Here is a 21963-nt window from a genome sequence, read left to right as displayed (position 1 = left end):
ACTTGAAGGAAAACGACTTCAAGCCTTGCAAAATCTCGAGGCATATCAAGCCAGGATGTCTCGAGCTTTCGACAAACGTGTTAAACGTAGGTCTTTCAAACAAGGAGATTTGGTTCTCGCTGTCATTCGCCCCATGAATATAACTAGGCGGATGAAAGGAAAATTTGAACCAAAATGGGAAGGTCCTTACGTCGTAAAAGAAGTTAATTCTAGCGGCGTATACAAAATTATTTCGCCAGATGGGAAATATTCGCCGTCGCTGGTAAACGGGAAATTTCTTGAGAGGTACTATGCTTGATTTACTCCATATCCTCACGAGTATAAACTGGAGCATAAAAAAATCATTCCATACCCTCACGATTATAAACTGGGGCATAAAAAAAAAATCATTCCATACCCTCACGAGCATAAACTGAGGCACAATTTTTTTTACTCCATACCCTCACGAGTCTAAACTACGGCATACTACATATGAATATGTACAAGGAATATATTTATATCGCTCTAATAAATTTAAACTATGGTAAGTAAAATAAAAATCAGTCCAGTTACCTATGATTATATATTACGGCGCCAAATGAAAATAAATAAGTATACAAATGATGCTCCAAAATCGCATGAGCCACAGCTGTGACATGTACATGCAAATAGAGAGAGTATACTCGATATACGTACCATATAGTATGCGTATCTATTTTAACTGCATTAAGTAAATAAAAATCGCATTAGTGCCAATCATCAGAAAAGAGACGTACACGTACAATAAGAGCCTTGAATAGTATAAGTCCAGATCTGAATAAATAAATAACCTCGCACGTGAAAGCTGCATCAAATAGTCTAATGACATACGGACACTGTAAGAGTTCTTATTAAAAAAAAGCTAACCCAAATATATTTAAAAAAAAGCTAAAGGAAAAAAAATCATGGCGCAGCAGGAAGATTTTTCATCTGCTCAAGAATAGACTCAACTTCATTGCCCATCGTGGATATCTTCTGCTTCAGGTCCTCAAGTGCCTGATTAGCCTTGGCATTAATTTCAGAAAGTGAGGCACGCAGCTCCTTAGCCTCGGCTTTCTTACTGGACCGTGTTAATTTCAGTTGCTCAACACCCTCCCCAATCTGATGCATTCTAGTATTAACCTTTTCGAGCTGAGCTTTAAGAGTCTCCCATGCTTCCTCTCCTCGGCATATTGCTCTTCCATAGATGCCAGCTTATCATCTGTACCTTTTAAAAATTCTTCAAGCAACATACATTTCTTATCTGCCACAGTGAAAGCTTCTTCTTTCTCATGAGAATGAGATTTAATCTCTTTGTGGGATTGCTGCATGTCATTTGAGATGGAAATAAGTCTTTTCAGACCCGCACGAATAGCAGCGACGCGAGCGATATCATCGCTGGCTGGAAGAAGCGAATAGACCGCCTCAAGAAGTGCATGACGTTGAGGGTCAATTATCGTAGAGTTGTTCAAGCCTTCAAGTGCATGTCTGAACGATGCATCGACAGCCTTCATAATAACTTCAGTAACAAAAGGAACACCCAAAGATGCCATTGCAATATGCGATGACGCTTCTTTCCTACTCACAGGAGCGTCCTCGACACCTAAAAAAAAGGGGTGAACATTCTTGTAAATATATATATATATATATATATATATATATATAGTAAAACAAGTGAGCAACACCTTAAATAAAACATATTTTTTAAATATATATAGAGCTACCATTTAGTGCAGAAGATAGGAGGCTGTCAATATCAGTCGATGGGGGCACGTTTGAAGCTATGCATGGAAAAGAAACTTGGAGATCCACATCTATGCTTGACTCATAGTCATCCACATTTAATGTGTGAAGATCACCCAAATCGTGAGCTACATCTCCATTAAGTATATTGTCCAGACCCGTGAAACTGAGATCACCTTGTACGTATAAAGCAGGACCATCTAATTTTATAGGGCTGGAAATATTCTCTACGTCAGCAAAATCAAGTTTTCTTTTGGAGGTAGGCCTCGCCTCCTCATCAGAAGAAATAGCTTTAGTTGTACTTGGTTCCTTTAGCTTGGAAGTTGAGAGGTTTTCACCAACTTGCATATCCGTTGGAGGCAAAGCGCTAAAGGAAGAGTCAATAACATTACTCTTATTCTTCCGCTTCTGAAAAAAGTGACATGTGTATGTTATATGGATGAATGATGGAAATTTTAAACCAAAACGAAATAAAGATTGCTAACTCACACGTCGAGAGGCCATAGCAGGTTCATCATCTGAAAGAAAAATACCCAAAATATGATTCCAACGTTCTGCTATCTCTTTCTCTCTGGCCTCAATACCATTAATGTACCCGTCTCGGCAGTCTGCTGACACTTCCTTTATTATAACAAAATCAGAATCTGAGAGTTCGCGAGGGAGCATAAATTCTTTTTTTGCTTATACGCCTCCTTTCTCTCATCATATGAGATTTCCCCATGTGGACTACCAGCCTTAAGTTTATCCAAAATAATGGTAAACGGATGCAAAAATTTGTTCCACCATCTAGTCCATGACACGTCACATTTTCCCTCATAAGTGCTGTTGAGAGAATGATGAATTCCCTCCTGAGCTGGGAGAAATAGATGTGACCAGTATGTGTACGCCACACCAACGTCTGTTGTCCATAAAGATATCAAAGGATTATATGGTATCTGTTGGTCTAACTTAAGTTGGCGAGCTACACGGTCCGGGTGATACGGCTCGGCTACACATGTATCAATGTTTTGAAATAGAAACCTCCATGGAAGAATAGCCCGTCGGATAGAAATCATGTAAGCCCTCTGTAGCTGATCTACTCCAATCAAGTTACGCGAGGAATAAGGACACCAACTTATTTTTTGAGGTTCCTCAAGAAACTCATGTGCCATCTCGGATGTGAATTCAATCGGTGGCCTGAACATCGTTTGTATCATGGTTGGTTGCATCGGCACGATCTTAGGAGTAGGAAGATGATTTCCCTTCCCCTTAGGCCCAAATGATTTCCTCAAATAGAGATACATCCAACCTATGATATAATGAGTCGCCCAAGGTTTCTTGCAAAATGAGGGCCCGACAGGGTGTCTACTAATACGCCGGAGAAAAAAATATATAGAGGACAAAGCTGGCGGAGCAAGTGAAATTTTACGTCCTACCGCAATCCAAGATGCCATGACAAGAACGCCCGGGCGAATATACGGTCCACCACCGACAACGACAAAACTGCACAACCAAATGGCGATAAATGCCGCAAGATAAATGCGTCCATCACGCATGCTAGTAAAAGTTAAGGGTTTGTCATGGCGGTTGTGGAAATGATCACACCAATCTTGGAAAGATACCAATTTGTCCTCACGCTTATCAGAAAGCTCTTCCCATGTTCGCAAAAGATCGGATAAGAAGTTTGGGTATAGAAGCAATGCAGGATCTAATTGATTGAGTGGAGGGATATATTCCTCATAAGGATCTCCGGTGATAGGAAGCCCGGCCATAAGAAGCATGTCAAGTAAAGTAATTGTACGTTCACCGCACGAGAATAGGAAAGTGTTCGTTTGTGGACTCTATTTTTCTAGCAAAGACCGAAACAAAAAAGGGGAAACATCATAGTTGTATAGGGAACAATATATAGCCCCACAGATATAATCGGTGTGGTCCTCACCCCCTTTCAGACCAAATGAGTGATTCTGAAGAACCTCGACAGCCCATTCAATATAACCATTCGGGCGCCTGACGTGCCGAACACGATGGTGCTCCCACCCTAACTGTCGTGACACCATTCTAGCCCCTAAAGCACATTTTAAATCAACCCTCGGCTTAGGTGCCGACGGATGATAACTCAAAGCTTCAAAGGAATTTTCAGAGTGCCACCCGAGTTCCGAGGGGTCCAATTTCCCTACTCTCGCAGTTGACTTGCCAAGTTTAGGGTTAGCTGATTCATCTGTTTCTGGTTCATACATACGTTGTCTAGCTAATTCAAATAATTTGAGTTGAAATAATGAAAGGGTAGGTCCACCAAGCGCCATCTAGATAAATACATTTAAAATTATTAAACCATAACAAGAATAAAAAAATAAAAAAATAAAAGAAGGAGAGCCACAGTAATATTACCAGCCTTTGCGAGCAATTACTTTCCCCAAAGATAGGCACCGCTCTGCAAAACAAAGAACGGAAGGAAATAGTAAGAAAATGTTAAAAGATAACGACAAGATTGTAAATGTTTATGCGGCCGGTTGTACGTCGGACCGAGTTTACAAATATAAAACTCGCCGGCACGTCAACCACGAGAATTTTCTTTTAGAAAATAACAATACTATGCTACATACATATATGTACTCATGGTTGTACGACGGACCGAGTTTACAAATATAAAACTCGCCGGCACGTCAACCGTAAGAAAAATTACATTTGTAACACCATATTTGCTCCATTCATATGACATAAAATATAAAATAAAAATGAGAAAATATCCCACATAAATATTGCTACTCAGGGTTGTACGACGGACCAAGTTTAAACTTGCCGGCACGTCAATCATGAGAGAACTCGCATGACAACATTTTTTTTATGTAATCACATAAAATGAAAAATAATTAACAAAATTATAGTACATACACATATGTACTCATGGGTGTACGACGGACCAAGTTGAAAACTTGCCGGCACGTCAATCATGAGAGAACTCGCATGACAACATTTTTTTATGTAATCACATAAAATGAGAAATAATTAACAAAATTATAGTACATACACACATATGTACTCATGGGTGTACGACGGACCAAGTTGAAAACTTGCCGGCACGTCAACCATGAGCGAACTCGCATGACAACATTTTCTCATTTAATCACATAAAATGAGAAATAATTAACAAAATTATAGTACATACACATATGTACTCATGGGTGTACGACGGACCAAGTTGAAAACTTGCCGGCACGTCAACCACAAGTTCAGCATATATAATTTCCAATAAATGGATCATGCATGTCCCGTGACTGGTTAAACCTTGCTATATCTAATGAAATAAATATTAGGTTATACATTTGTACTTTTTGGAAAAACAAGATGAATAACAACCAAATAGAGAGCAATCCGTTCTGCACCAGGCTGTAATCAGCTTATCTATAAACAAAAGAAAGAGAGGTCAGAAGTGGGATCAAGGTATGAAACACCTTTGGTTTTGAATAATACATAAAACCAGCCATACACTTACCGGTATGCGAAGTAAACACGAGATCGTCGTAAATATTGCTAGCAAGAAATATAGATCGGATGTGATAACTGCACATACATGAAGACATTATAATTAGTCATCAGATCTAGCCAAAATTATCAAGCGATGCATGATATGATCAATACCGTATCCTAACTCTAATGAAAAATCGCATCAGTTCTCATGGTTGGACGACGGACCAAGATCATATAGACGCTTGCAGGCACGTCAACCATGAAACCATACGCAGCAGACAAAAAATATATAAATAGTCTGGCGCGATCGCCAAATCGTGCTAACTATTGATGTCCTCTGACGACTAAAAAGAGAAAGAAACGAAATAAGACAATTACTACACCAAGATCGGAAGCCAAAATAAAGTAGAGCAACGTACTCGTAAAAGAATTCAAAGAGTTGAGCGCTCGTCGTCGGAACAGATCCACAGTGCCGCAAAAGCTTGCTACCGTGTAACCCTAGTAAGAAAAGAATCAAGACAGATCAGTGAGGAATAAAGAAACCACGTGATTAGTTTGCACTCAAAATTATAAGAATACTACATCCACAACGACAACAAAGCTGCTGGGTTAGAGATCCGATCCGATTACCGATGCCGCGCTTGAAAGCAAGAAGGATAAAGGAGATACGTATATATAGACCTGGTTGCTAAACCAACGGCCGCAAAACGAATCCGATCCTTATCTGGTTGTTGGCAAAACACGGTTCCTTAGTTGGTTGTTGGCAAACACGGTTCCTTATCCTTTGGGTTTCAACAAAAAAAAAATCATATAGCAGGAGAATGATCGTATGTATAAAAAGCTAAGGGGACTCAAATTAGAAAACAAAAGTATATATTTTCGAGATTTAGATCCGAAGTATAATAATACTCGCATCCAAATCTCGAGGGGCATCTGTTGACATCGATTTTGTCGCAAATTATTTTTCATTACAAAATACCATAATTAAATTAATTATCAAAATGTATTTTATTTTGTCTGACGTCATTGGTCAAATAACGACCGAAATTTACGATGTCACGAATGACCAATAAACTTTCAAAAAATATTAGCCGTAGATAAAACTCGGCTATATTCCGACAATTTATAAAGTACGATTACATCGCACCAAAAAAGGTGAAAAATCATAAGAATAATAGCTACATGTTTAATGAATTAGCTAGTTTGTATTTTACAGCCAAACGTAAAAGTCTATGTGAAGCTACATCCACGTGCATGCATGGATTAGCTGGGGTCATTATACAACTAATTAATTAAAGAAGTTTAATTAGGTGGTCATGGCCCACCAGCATGTAAGTCCATGCAAACAATTATAGCCAATATCTCCATAACGATGCATGGCCGAAAACTACCTGCATGCAAGTCCATGTAAAATAATCATGGCTCATATCCATACATGACTTAAGACTTATATGTATGGATTGTGCATGGATTAGCCGGCAAGATTAGCAAACAATGTCAGGATTAATTATCCAGCCCATCGGCTCGTACGTACGTGTATGGATTTACTGGCACCATTGCCTAATTAACCATTAGGTGATCAGCCAATGGCCCACATACATCAGCCCATGCACTGAAACATGCGCGCCTGAAAACTGCGATCCATACCAGTCAGCAGTTCCGATTAGATGAAGGGATTAAAGAAAGAAATTGTAAATAGAAAAAATAGGAGAACCGCTCCACGTTCCCACGATCGAACGTGTAAGCTGTGCGTGCGCACGCTCCGTCTCGCTTGGCCTCCTATATAAAGACGACATCGCTTGCCCAGGAGAGCCCGGAACCCCGATCATTCACAAGCAGTTCATCGCTCGTTCTCCCACGCATCCATTCCATTGCCCACACTGCTTATTCATCTCTCGGACTTACGCCCGTATACACGCGTTGCGTCCGTCGTCAAGTTGCCGGCTACTCGTTGTTGCCGTCCATCGTCAAGTCGTCGGCCGCTCGTCGTCCACTGCCTCGCTTGCTTCCGGCCGCTCAACATACGCGCCATCGTACGCGTCTTTGTTGTGTTGCCGTAGGCAAAGCACCAGTGTGTCTTCAGGGCTGTTGCTGCACTTCGATCGGCTAATCCTACCGTCAAGGTGAGAAACAAGGCAAACTGAACCCCTTTCCCTACCACTCCGTACGTGAGAGAAAGAAAAGGTTTGGAGATGGAAATATAATTCTTTGTTTGCTCTATGGTTGGCTACATTGACATAATCATGGAGTCTTTCTCATAAAACTAGCGTTTGTTCCCATATTGATGTTGGGGAACGTCGCATGGGAAACAAAAATTTTCCTACGCGCACGAAGACCTATCATGGTGATGTCCATCTACGAGAGGGGATGAGTGATCTACGTACCCTTGTAGACCGTACAGCAGAAGCGTTAGAGAATGCGGTTGATGTAGTGTAACGTCCTCACGTCCCTCCATCCGCCCCGCGAACAATCCCGCGATCAGTCCCACGATCTAGTACCGAACGGACGGCACCTCCGCGTTCAGCACACGTACAACTCGACGATGATATCGGCCTTCTTGATCCAGCAAGAGAGACGGAGAGGTAGAAGAGTTCTCCGGCAGCGTGACGGCGCTCCGGAGGTTGGTGATGACCTTGTCTCAGCAGGGCTCCGCCCGAGCTTCGCAGAAACGCGATCTAGAGGAAAAACCGTGGAGGTATGTGGTCGGGCTGCCGTGGAAAAGTCGTCTCAAATCAGCCCTAAAACCTCCATATATATAGGTGGGAGGGAGGGGGCCTTGACTTGGGGTCCAAGGACCCTCAAGGGGGTCGGCCGAGCCAAGGGGGAGGACTCTCCCCCCAAACCGAGTTGGACTAGGTTTGGTTGGAGGGAGTCCCCCTTCCTTCCCACCTCCTCCTTTGTTTTCTTTCTCTCTTGATTTTCTTCTCCTTGGCGCATAGGGCACTTGTGGGCTGTCCCACCAGCCCACTAAGGGCTGGTGGGTCTCCCCCAAGGCCTATGGGCTTCCCCGGGGTGGGTTGCCCCCCCCGGTGAACTCCCGGAACCCATTCGTCATTCCCGGTACATTCCCGGTAACTCCGAAAACCTTCCGGTAATCAAATGAGGTCATCCTATATATCAATCTTCGTTTCCGGACCATTCCGGAAACCCTCGTGACGTCCGAGATCTCATCCGAGACTCCGAACAACATTCGGTAACCAACCATATAACTCAAATACGCATAAAACAACGTCGAACCTTAAGTGTGCAGACCCTGCGGGTTCGAGAACTATGTAGACATGACCTGAGAGACTCCTCGGTCAATATCCAATAGCGGGACCTGGATGCCCATATTGGATCCTACATATTCTACGAAGATCTTATCGTTTGAACCTCAGTGCCAAGGATTCGTATAATCCCGTATGTCATTCCCTTTGTCCTTCGGTATGTTACTTGCCCGAGATTCGATCGTCAGTATCCGCACACCTATTTCAATCTCGTTTACCGGCAAGTCTCTTTACTCGTTCCGTAATACAAGATCCCGCAACTTACACTAAGTTACATTGCTTGCAAGGCTTGTGTGTGATGTTGTATTACCGAGTGGGCCCCGAGATACCTCTCTGTCACACGGAGTGACAAATCCCAGTCTTGATCCATACTAACTCAACTAACACCTTCAGAGATACCTGTAGAGCATCTTTATAGTCACCCAGTTACGTTGCGACGTTTGATACACACAAAGCATTCCTCCGGTGTCAGTGAGTTATATGATCTCATGGTCATAGGAATAAATATTTGACACACAGAAAACAGTAGCAACAAAATGACACGATCAACATGCTACGTCTATTAGTTTGGGTCTAGTCCATCACGTGATTCTCCCAATGACGTGATCCAGTTATCAAGCAACAACACCTTGTTCATAATCAGAAGACACTGACTATCATTGACCAACTGGCTAGCCAACTAGAGGCATGCTAGGGACGGTGTTTTGTCTATGTATCCACACATGTAAATGAGTCTTCATTCAATACAATTATAGCATGGATAATAAACTATTATCTTGATACAGGAATTATAATAATAACCATATTTATTATTGCCTCTAGGGCATAATTCCAACAGTCTCCCACTTGCACTAGAGTCAATAATCCAGCCCTCACATCACCATGTGAATTACATTGTAATAAATCTAACACCCATACAGTTCTGGTGTCGATCATGTTTTGGCCGTGGAAGAGGTTTAGTCAGCGGGTCTGCTACATTCAGATCCGTGTGCACTTTGCATATATTTACGTCCTCTTCCTCGTCGTAGTCGCGGATGAGGTTGAAGCGTCGTTTGATGTGTCTGGTCTTCTTGTGAAACTGTGGTTCCTTTGCTAAGGCAATGGAACCCGTGTTGTCACAGAACAAGGTTATTGGATCCAGTGCACTTGGCACCACTCCAAGATCCATCATGAACTGCTTCATCCAGACACCCTCCTTAGCCGCCTCCGAGGCAGACATGTACTCCGCTTCACATGTAGAATCTGCTACGACGCTTTGCTTGGAACTGCACCAGCTTACTGCACCCCCATTAAGAATAAATACGTATCCGGTTTGCGACTTAGAGTCGTCCGGATCTGTGTCAAAGCTTGCATCGACGTAACCTTTTACGGCGAGCTCTTCGTCACCTCCATACACGAGAAACATCTCCTTAGTCCTTTTCAGGTACTTCAGGATATTCTTGACCGCTGTCCAGTGATCCACTCCTGGATTACTCTGGAACCTACCTGCCATACTTATGGCCAGGCTAACTTCCGGTCTAGTGCACATCATCGCATACATGATAGAACCTATGGCTGAAGCATAGGGGACGGAGCGCATATGCTCTCTATCTTCATCAGTTGCTGGGCACTGAGTCTTACTCAATCTCGTACCTTGTAAAACTGGCAAGAACCCTTTCTTGGACTGTTCCATTTTGAACCTCTTCAAAACTTTATCAAGGTATGTGTTGGGGAACGTCGCATGGGAAACAAAAATTTTCCTACGTGCACGAAGACCTATCATGGTGATGTCCATCTACGAGAGGGGATGAGTGATCTACGTACCCTTGTAGATCGTACAGCAGAAGCGATGTGAGATCGCGGTTGATGTAGTGGAACGTCCTCACGTCCCTCGATCCGCCCCGCGAACAATCCCGCGATCAGTCCCACGATCTAGTACCGAACGGACGGCACCTCCGCGTTCAGCACACGTACAGCTCGACGATGATCTCGGCCTTCTTGATCCAGCAAGAGAGACGGAGAGGTAGAAGAGTTCTCCGGCAGCGTGACGGCGCTCCGGAGGTTGGTGATGATCTTGTCTCAGCAGGGCTCCGCCCGAGCTCCGCAGAAACACGATCTAGAGGAAAAACTATGGAGGTATGTGGTCGGGCAGCCGTGAGAAAGTCGTCTCAAATCTGCCCTAAAAGCCCCATATATATAGGAGGAGGGAGGGGGACCTTGCCTTGGAGTCCAAGGGACTCCAAGGGGGTCGGCCGAGCCAGGGGGGAGGACTCTCCCCCCCCAAACCGAGTCCTACTTGGTTTGGTGGGAGGGAGTCCTTCCCCCTTCCCACTTCCTCTTTTTTTTTTCTTTCTTCCTTTGATTTTTATTCCTTGGCGCATAGGATTTAGTGGGCTGTCCCACCAGCCCACTAAGGGCTGGTGTGACCCCCACAAATACCTATGGGCTTCCCCGGAGTGGGTTGCCCCCCTCCGGTGAATCCCCGGAACCCATTCGTCATTCCCGGTACATTCCTGGTAACTCCGAAAACCTTCCGGTAATCAAATGAGGTCATCCTATATATCAATCTTCGTTTCCGGACCATTCCGGAAACCCTCGTGACGTCCGTGATCTCATCCGGGACTCCGAACAACATACGGTAACCAACCATATAACTCAAATACGCATAAAACAACGTCGAACCTTAAGTGTGCAGACCCTGCGGGTTCGAGAACTATGTAGACATGACTCGAGAGACTCCTCGGTCAATATCCAATAGCGGGACCTGGATGCCCATATTGGATCCTACATATTCTACGAAGATCTTATCGTTTGAACCTCAGTGCCAAGGATTCGTATAATCCCGTATGTCATTCCCTTTGTCCTTCGGTATGTTACTTGCCCGAGATTCGATCGTCAGCATCCGCATACCTATTTCAATCTCGTTTACCGGCAAGTCTCTTTACTCGTTCTGTAATACAAGATCCCGCAACTTACACTAAGTTACATTGCTTGCAAGGCTTGTGTGTGATGTTGTATTACCGAGTGGGCCCCGAGATACCTCTCCGTCACACGGAGTGACAAATCCCAGTCTTGATCCATACTAACTCAACTAACACCTTCGGAGATACCTGTAGAGCATCTTTATAGTCACCCAGTTACGTTGCGACGTTTGATACACACAAAGCATTCCTCCGGTGTCAGTGAGTTATATGAGCTCATGGTCATAGGAATAAATACTTGACACGCAAAAACAGTAGCAACAAAATGACACGATCAACATGCTACGTCTATTAGTTTGGGTCTAGTCCATCACGTGATTCTCCTAATGACGTGATCCAGTTATCAAGCAACAACACATTGTTCATAATCAGAAGACACTGATTATCATCGATCAACTGGCTAGCCAACTAGAGGCATGCTAGGGACGGTGTTTTGTCTATGTATCCACACATGTAAATGAGTCTTCATTCAATACAATTATAGCATGGATAATAAACCATTATCTTGATACAGGAATTATAATAATAACTATACATTTATTATTGCCTCTAGGGCATAATTCCAACAGTCTCCCACTTGCACTAGAGTCAATAATCTAGCCCTCACATCACCATGTGAATTACATTGTAATGAATCTAACACCCATACAGTTCTGGTGTCGATCATGTTTTGGCCGTGGAAGAGGTTTAGTCAGCGGGTCTGCTACATTCAGATCCGTGTGCACTTTGCATATATTTACGTCCTCCTCCTCGACGTAGTCGCGGATGAGGTTGAAGCGTCGTTTGATGTGTCTGGTCTTCTTGTGAAACCTTGGTTCCTTTGCTAAGGCAATGGCACCAGTGTTGTCACAGAACAAGGTTATTGGATCCAGTGCACTTGGCACCACTCCAAGATCCGTCATGAACTGCTTCATCCAGACACCCTCCTTAGCCGCCTCCGAGGCAGCCATGTACTCCGCTTCACATGTAGAATCTGCTACGACGCTTTGCTTGGAACTGCACCAGCTTACTGCACCCCCATTAAGAATAAATACGTATCCGGTTTGCGATTTAGAGTCGTCCGGATCTGTGTCAAAGCTTGCATCGACGTAACCTTTTACGGCGAGCTCTTCGTCACCTCCATACACGAGAAACATCTCCTTAGTCCTTTTCAGGTACTTCAGGATATTCTTGACCGCCGTCCAGTGATCCACTCCTGGATTACTCTGGAACCTACCTGCCATACTTATGGCCAGGCCAACATCCGGTCTAGTGCACAGCATCGCATACATGATAGAACCTATGGCTGAAGCATAGGGGACGGAGCGCATATGCTCTCTATCCTCATCAGTTGCTGGGCACTGAGTCTTACTCAATCTCGTACCTTGTAACACTGGCAAGAACCCTTTCTTGGACTGTTCCATTTTGAACCTCTTCAAAACTTTATCAAGGTATGTGCTTTGTGAAAGTCCTATCAGGCGTTTTGATCTATCCCTATAGATCTTAATGCCTAGAATGTAAGCAGCTTCTCCTAGGTCCTTCATAGAGAAACTTTTATTCAAGTAACCTTTTATGCTCTCCAAAAGCTCTACGTTGTTTCCAATCAGTAATATGTCATCCACATATAATATTAGAAACGCCACAGGGCTCCCACTCACTTTCTTGTAAATACAAGATTCTCCAACCACTTGTATAAACCCAAATGCTTTGATCACCTCATCAAAGCGTTTGTTCCAACTCCGAGATGCTTGCACCAGTCCATAAATGGATCGCTGGAGTTTGCACACTTTGTCAGCATTTTTAGGATCGACAAAACCTTCGGGTTGCATCATATACAACTCTTCCTTAAGGAAACCGTTAAGGAACGCCGTTTTGACATCCATCTGCCAAATTTCATAATCGAAAAATGCAGCTATTGCTAACATGATTCTGACGGACTTAAGCATCGCTACGGGAGAGAAAGTCTCATCGTAGTCAATTCCCGGAACTTGTGAAAAACCCTTTGCCACAAGTCGAGCTTTATAAACGGTCACATTACCGTCAGCGTCCGTCTTCTTCTTAAAGATCCATTTGTTCTGAATAGCCTTGCGGCCCTCAGGCAGTATCTCCAAAGTCCATACTTTGTTCTCATACATGGATCCTATCTCGGATTTCATGGCTTCTAGCCATTTGTTGGAATCTGGGCCCACCATTGCTTCTTCATAATTTGCAGGTTCATTGTTGTCTAACAACATGATTGTCAAGACGGGATTGCCGTACCACTCTGGAGCAGCGCGTGATCTCGTCGACCTGCGTGGTTCAACAGAAACTTGAACTGGAGTTTCATGATCATCATCATTAACTTCCTCCTCAACTGGCGTCGCAATCACAGGGGTTTCCCCTTGTCCTGCGCCACCATCCAGAGGGATGAGAGGTTCGACAACCTCGTCAAGTTCTATCTTCCTCCCACTCAATTCTCTCGAGAGAAACTCCTTCTCGAGAAAAGTTCCGTTCTTAGCAACAAACACTTTGCCCTCAGATTTGAGATAGAAGGTGTACCCAACTGTCCCTTTTGGGTAACCTATGAAGACGCACTTTTCCGCTTTGGGTTCCAGCTTTTCAGGCTGAAGCTTTTTGACATAAGCATCACATCCCCAAACTTTAAGAAACGACAACTTTGGTCTTTTGCCATACCATAGTTCGTATGGTGTCGTCTCAACGGATTTCGATGGTGCCCTATTTAAAGTGAATGCAGCTGTTTCTAATGCATAACCCCAAAACGATAATGGCAAATCAGTAAGAGACATCATAGATCGCACCATTTCTAATAAAGTACGATTACGACGTTCGGACACACCATTACGCTGTGGTGTTCCAGGCGGTGTTAACTGCGAAACAATTCCACATTGTTTTAAGTGAGTACCAAACTCGAAACTCAGATACTCACCCCCACGATCAGACCGCAGGAACTTGATCTTCTTCTTACGATGATTTTCTACTTCACTCTGAAATTGCTTGAACTTTTCAAATGTTTCAGACTTGTGCTTCATTAAGTAGACATAACCATATCTACTCAAATCGTCAGTGAAGGTGAGAAAATAACGATATCCGCCGCGTGCCTCCACGCTCATCGGACCACACACATCGGTATGTATGATTTCCAATAAGTCACTTGCACGCTCCATTGTTCCGGAGAACGGAGTTTTAGTCATCTTGCCCATGAGGCATGGTTCGCAAGTGTCAAGTGAATCAAAGTCAAGTGACTCCAAAAGTCCATCAGCATGGAGTTTCTTCATGCGCTTTACACCAATATGACCCAAGCGGCAGTGCCACAAAAATATGGCGCTATCATTGTTTACTCTTACTCTTTTGGTCTCAATGTTATGTATATGCGTATCTCTATCGAGATTCAATATGAACAATCCTCTCACATTCAGTGCATGACCATAAAAGATGTTACTCATAGAAATCGAACAACCATTATTCTCAGACTTAAAAGAGTAACCGTCTCGCAATAAACAAGATCCGGATATAATGTTCATGCTCAACGCAGGCACTAAATAACAATGATTTAAATTCATCACTAATCCCGATGGTAGTTGAAGTGACATGGTGCCGACGGCGATTGCATCAACCTTGGAACCGTTTCCTACGCGCATCGTCACTTCGTCTTTCGCCAGCCTCCGTCTATTCCGCAGTTCCTGTTTCGAGTTGCAAATGTGAGCAACAGAACCGGTATCGAATACCCAGGCACTACTACGAGAGCCGGTTAAGTACACATCAATAACATGTATATCAAATATACCTGATTTTTCTTTGCCCGCCTTCTTATCTGCCAGATACTTGGGGCAATTGCGCTTCCAGTGACCCATACCCTTGCAATAGAAGCACTCTGTTTCAGGCTTAGGTCCAGCCTTGGGTTTCTTCGGCGGATTGGCAACAGGCTTGCCGCTCTTCTTCGAATTGCCCTTCTTGCCTTTGCCGTTTCTCTTGAAACTAGTGGTCTTGCTCACCATCAACACTTGATGTTCTTTACGGAGTTCAGACTCTGCGACTTTCAGCATCGCAAACAACTCGCCGGGAGACTTGTTCATCCCTTGCATGTTGTAGTTCAACACAAAGCCTTTATAGCTTGGCGGCAGTGATTGGAGGATTCTGTCAGTGATAGCTTCTTGCGGGAGTTCAATCCCTAGTTCAGCTAGACGGTTTGAGTACCCAGACATCTTGAGCACATGTTCACTAACAGACGAGCTTTCCTCCATCTTGCAAGCATAGAATTTATCGGAGGTCTCATACCTCTCGATCCGGGCGTTCTTCTGAAAGATAAACTTCAACTCCTGGAACATCTCAAATGCTCCATGACGCTCAAAGCGACGTTGAATTCCCGGCTCTAAGCCATACAAGACTGCACATTGAACTATTGAGTAGTCCTCCTTACGTGCTAGCCAAGCGTTCTTAACATCCTGATCAGCCGTAGCGGGTGGTTCATCTCCTAGCGCAGCATTAAGGACATAATCCTTCTTTCCAGCTTGTAAGATTAGCCTAAGATTACGAGCCCAGTCTACAAAGTTGCTTCCATCATCTTTCAACTTAGCTTTCTCTAGGAACGTATTAAAATTGAGGATGACACTTGCGTGAGCCATGATCTACAACACAAATATATTCAAAGTGGACTTTAGACTATGTTCAAGATAATTAGAGTTCAACTTAATCAAATTATATGCTAAACTCCCACTCAAAAAGTACATCTCTCTAGTCATTTGAGTGGTTCATGATCCACTTACGCTATCCCAAGTCCGATCATCACGTGAGTCGAGAGTAGTTTCAGTGGTAAGCATCCCTATGCTAATCATATCAACTATATGATTCATGATCGACCTTTCGGTCTCATGTGTTCCGAGGCCATGTCTGCACATGCTAGGCTCGTCAAGCTTAACCCGAGTGTTCCGCGTGCGCAACTGTTTTGCACCCGTTGTATGTGAACGTTGAGTCTATCACACCCGATCATCACGTGGTGTCTCGAAACGACGAACTGTAGCAACGGTGCACAGTCGGGGAGAACACAATTTCGTCTTGAAATTTTAGTGAGAGATCACCTCATAATGCTACCGTCGTTCTAAGCAAAATAAGGTGCAAAAAAGGATTAACATCACATGCAATTCATAAGTGACATGATATGGCCATCATCACGTGCTTCTTGATCTCCATCACCAAAGCACCGGCACGATCTTCTTGTCACCGGCGCCACACCATGATCTCCATCATCATGATCTCCATCAACGTGTCGCCATCGGGGTTGTCGTGCTACTTATGCTATCACTACTAAAGCTACATCCTAGCAAAATAGTAAACGCATCTGCAAGCACATATGTTAGTATAAAGACAACCCTATGGCTCCTGCCGGTTGCCGTACCATCGACGTGCAAGTCGATATTTCTATTACAACATGATCATCTCATACATCCAATATATCACATCACATCATTGGCCATATCACATCACAATCATACCCTGCAAAAACAAGTTAGACGTCCTCTAATTTTGTTGTTGCATGTTTTACGTGGTGACCAAGGGTATCTAGTAGGATCGCATCTTACTTACGCAAATACCACAACGGAGATATATGAGTTGCTATTTAACCTCATCCAAGGACCTCCTCGGTCAAATCCGATTCAACTAAAGTTGGAGAAACCGTCACTTGCCAGTCATCTTTGAGCAAAGGGGGTTACTCGTAACGATGAAACCAGTCTCTCGTAAGCGTACGAGTAATGTCGGTCCAAGCCGCTTCAATCCAACAATACCGCGGAATCAAGAAAAGACTAAGGAGGGCAGCAAAACGCACATCACCGCCCACAAAACCTTTTGTGTTCTACTCGAGAAGACATCTACGCATGAACCTAGCTCATGATGCCACTGTTGGGGAACGTCGCATGGGAAACAAAAATTTTCCTACGCGCACGAAGACCTATCATGGTGATGTCCATCTACGAGAGGGGATGAGTGATCTACGTACCCTTGTAGATCGTACAGCAGAAGCGATGTGAGATCGCGGTTGATGTAGTGGAACGTCCTCACGTCCCTCGATCCGCCCCGCGAACAATCCCGCGATCAGTCCCACGATCTAGTACCGAACGGACGGCACCTCCGCGTTCAGCACACGTACAGCTCGACGATGATCTCGGCCTTCTTGATCCAGCAAGAGAGACGGAGAGGTAGAAGATTTCTCCGGCAGCGTGACGGCGCTCCGGAGGTTGGTGATGATCTTGTCTCAGCAGGGCTCCGCTCGAGCTCCGCAGAAACACGATCTAGAGGAAAAACTATGGAGGTATGTGGTCGGGCAGCCGTGAGAAAGTCGTCTCAAATCTGCCCTAAAAGCCCCATATATATAGGAGGAGGGAGGGGGACCTTGCCTTGGAGTCCAAGGGACTCCAAGGGGGTCGGCCGAGCCAGGGGGGAGGACTCTCCCCCCCCAAACCGAGTCCTACTTGGTTTGGTGGCAGGGAGTCCTTCCCCCTTCCCACTTCCTCTTTTTTTTTTCTTTCTTCCTTTGATTTTTATTCCTTGGCGCATAGGATTTAGTGGGCTGTCCCACCAGCCCACTAAGGGCTGGTGTGACCCCCACAAATACCTATGGGCTTCCCCGGAGTGGGTTGCCCCCCTCCGGTGAACCCCCGGAACCCATTCGTCATTCCCGGTACATTCCCGGTAACTCCGAAAACCTTCCGGTAATCAAATGAGGTCATCCTATATATCAATCTTCGTTTCCGGACCATTCCGGAAACCCTCGTGACGTCCGTGATCTCATCCGGGACTCCGAACAACATTCGGTAACCAACCATATAACTCAAATACGCATAAAACAACGTCGAACCTTAAGTGTGCAGACCCTGCGGGTTCGAGAACTATGTAGACATGACCCGAGAGACTCCTCGGTCAATATCCAATAGCGGGACCTGGATGCCCATATTGGATCCTACATATTCTACGAAGATCTTATCGTTTGAACCTCAGTGCCAAGGATTCGTATAATCCCGTATGTCATTCCCTTTGTCCTTCGGTATGTTACTTGCCCGAGATTCGATCGTCAGCATCCGCATACCTATTTCAATCTCGTTTACCGGCAAGTCTCTTTACTCGTTCCGTAATACAAGATCCCGCAACTTACACTAAGTTACATTGCTTGCAAGGCTTGTGTGTGATGTTGTATTACCGAGTGGGCCCCGAGATACCTCTCCGTCACACGGAGTGACAAATCCCAGTCTTGATCCATACTAACTCAACTAACACCTTCGGAGATACCTGTAGAGCATCTTTATAGTCACCCAGTTACGTTGCGACGTTTGATACACACAAAGCATTCCTCCGGTGTCAGTGAGTTATATGAGCTCATGGTCATAGGAATAAATACTTGACACGCAAAAACAGTAGCAACAAAATGACACGATCAACATGCTACGTCTATTAGTTTGGGTCTAGTCCATCACGTGATTCTCCTAATGACGTGATCCAGTTATCAAGCAACAACACATTGTTCATAATCAGAAGACACTGATTATCATCGATCAACTGGCTAGCCAACTAGAGGCATGCTAGGGACGGTGTTTTGTCTATGTCTCCACACATGTAAATGAGTCTTCATTCAATACAATTATAGCATGGATAATAAACCATTATCTTGATACAGGAATTATAATAATAACTATACATTTATTATTGCCTCTAGGGCATAATTCCAACAGTATGTGCTTTGTGAAAGTCCTATCAGGCGTTTTGATCTATCCCTATAGATCTTAATGCCTAGAATGTAAGCAGCTTCTCCTAGGTCCTTCATAGAGAAACTTTTATTCAAGTAACCTTTTATGCTCTCCAAAAGCTCTACGTTGTTTCCAATCAGTAATATGTCATCCACATATAATATTAGAAACGCCACAGAGCTCCCACTCACTTTCTTGTAAATACAGGATTCTCCAACCACTTGTATAAAACCAAATGCTTTGATCACCTCATCAAAGCGTTTGTTCCAACTCCGAGATGCTTGCACCAGTCCATAAATGGATCGCTGGAGCTTGCACACCTTGTCAGCATTTTTAGGATCGACAAAACCTTCGGGTTGCATCATATAAACCTCTTCCTTAAGGAAACCGTTAAGGAACGCCGTTTTGACATCCATCTGCCAGATTTCATAATCGAAAAATGCAGCTATTGCTAACATGATTCTGACGGACTTAAGCATCGCTACGGGTGAGAAAGTCTCATCATAGTCAACTCCTGGAACTTGTGAAAAACCGTTTGCCACAAGTCGAGCTTTATAAACGGTCACATTACCGTCAGCGTCCGTCTTCTTCTTAAAGATCCATTTGTTCTGAATAGCCTTGCAGCCCTCAGGTAGTATCTCCAAAGTCCACACTTTGTTCTCATACATGGATCCTATCTCGGATTTCATGGCTTCTAGCCATTTGTTGGAATCTGGGCCCACCATCGCTTCTTCATAATTTGCAGGTTCATTGTTGTCTAACAACATGATTGATAAGACGGGATTACCGTACCACTCTGGAGCAGCGCGTGATCTCGTCGACCTGCGTGGTTCAACAGAAACTTGAACTGGAGTTTCATGATCATCATCATTAACTTCCTCCTCAACCGGCGTCGCAACGACAGAGGTTTCCCCTTGCCCTGCGCCACCATCCAGAGGGATGAAAGGTTCGACAACCTCGTCAAGTTCTATCTTCCTCCCACTCAATTCTCTCGAGAGAAACTCCTTCTCGAGAAAAGCTCCGTTTTTAGCAACAAACACTTTGCCCTCGGATTTGAGATAGAAGGTGTACCCAACTGTCTCTTTTGGGTAACCTATGAAGACGCACTTTTCCTCTTTGGGTTCCAGCTTTTCAGGCTGAAGCTTTTTGACATAAGCATCACATCCCCAAACTTTAAGAAACGACAACTTTGGCCTTTTGCCATACCACAGTTCGTATGGTGTCGTCTCAACGGATTTTGATGGTGCCCTATTTAAAGTGAATGTAGCTGTTTCTAATGCATAACCCCAAAATGATAACGGCAAATCAGTAAGAGACATCATAGATCGCACCATCTCTAACAAAGTACGATTACGACGTTCGGACACACCATTACGCTGTGGTGTTCCAGGCGGTGTTAACTGCGAAACAATTCCACATTGTCTTAAGTGAGCACCAAACTCGAAACTCAGATATTCACCCCCACGATCAGACCGTAGGAACTTGATCTTCTTGTTACGATGATTTTCCACTTCACTCTGAAATTTCTTGAACTTTTCAAATGTTTCAGACTTGTGCTTCATCAAGTAGACATAACCATATCTACTTAAATCGTCAGGGAAGGTGAGAAAATAACGATATCCGCCGCGTGCCTCTACGTTCATTGGACCACACACATCGGTATGTATGATTTCCAACAAGTCACTTGCACGCTCCATTGTTCCGGAGAACGGAGTCTTAGTCATCTTGCCCATGAGGCATGGTTCGCACGTGTCAAGTGAATCAAAGTCAAGTGACTCCAAAAGTCCATCAGCATGGAGTTTCTTCATGCGCTTTACACCAATATGACCCAAGCGGCAGTGCCACAAAAATATGGCGCTATCATTGTTTACTCTAACTCTTTTGGTCTCAATGTTATGTATATGCGTATAGCTATCAAGATTCAATATGAACAATCCTCTCACATTCGGTGCATGACCATAAAAGATATTACTCATAGAAATAGAACAACCATTATTCTCAGACTTAAAAGAGTAACCGTCTCGCAATAAACAAGATCCAGAGATAATGTTCATGCTCAACACAGGCACTAAATAACAACGATTTAAGTTCATCACTAATCCCGATGGTAGCTGAAGTGACACTGTGCCGACGGCGATTCCATCAACCTTGGAACCATTTCCTACGCGCATCGTCACTTCGTCTTTCGCCAGCCTTCGTCTATTCCGCAGTTCCTGCTTCGAGTTGCAAATGTGAGCAACAAAACCGGTATCGAATACCCAGGCACTACTACGAGATCCGGTTAAGTACACATCAATAACATGTATATCAAATATACCTGATTTTTCTTTGCCCGCCTTCTTATCTGCCAGATACTTGGGGCAATTGCGCTTCCAGTGACCCATACCCTTGCAACAGAAGCACTCTGTTTCAGGCTTAGGTCCAGCCTTGGGTTTCTTCGGCGGATTGGCAACAGGCTTGCCGCTCTTCTTCAAATTGCCCTTCTTGCCTTTGCCGTTTCTCTTGAAACTAGTGGTCTTGCTCACCATCAACACTTGATGCTCTTTACGGAGTTCAGACTCTGCGACTTTCAGCATCGCAAACAACTCGCCGGGAGACTTGTTCATCCCTTGAATGTTGTAGTTCAACACAAAGCCTTTATAGCTTGGCGGCAGTGATTGAAGGATTCTGTCAGTGATAGCTTCTTGCGGGAGTTCAATCCCCAGCTCAGCTAGACGGTTTGAGTACCCAGACATTTTGAGCACATGTTCACTGACAGACGAGTTTTCCTCCATCTTGCAAGCATAGAATTTATCGGAGGTCTCATACCTCTCGATCCGGGCGTTCTTCTGAAAGATA

General features: G+C 44.1%; 1 pseudogene; it reads right to left on the bottom strand.

Moving 5' to 3' along the window:
* Nucleotides 1-921: 921 nt before the first annotated feature.
* Nucleotides 922-2924, bottom strand: LOC123408355 (annotated as a pseudogene).
* Between the last annotated feature and the right edge of the window lie 19039 nt (nucleotides 2925-21963).

The sequence above is a fragment of the Hordeum vulgare genome, chromosome 7H, assembly GCF_904849725.1.
Source record: "Hordeum vulgare subsp. vulgare chromosome 7H, MorexV3_pseudomolecules_assembly, whole genome shotgun sequence".
Classification (NCBI taxonomy): domain Eukaryota; kingdom Viridiplantae; phylum Streptophyta; class Magnoliopsida; order Poales; family Poaceae; genus Hordeum; species Hordeum vulgare.
The sequence above is the reverse complement of the archived record's forward strand: the minus strand, read 5'-3'. Positions and strand labels throughout refer to the sequence as shown.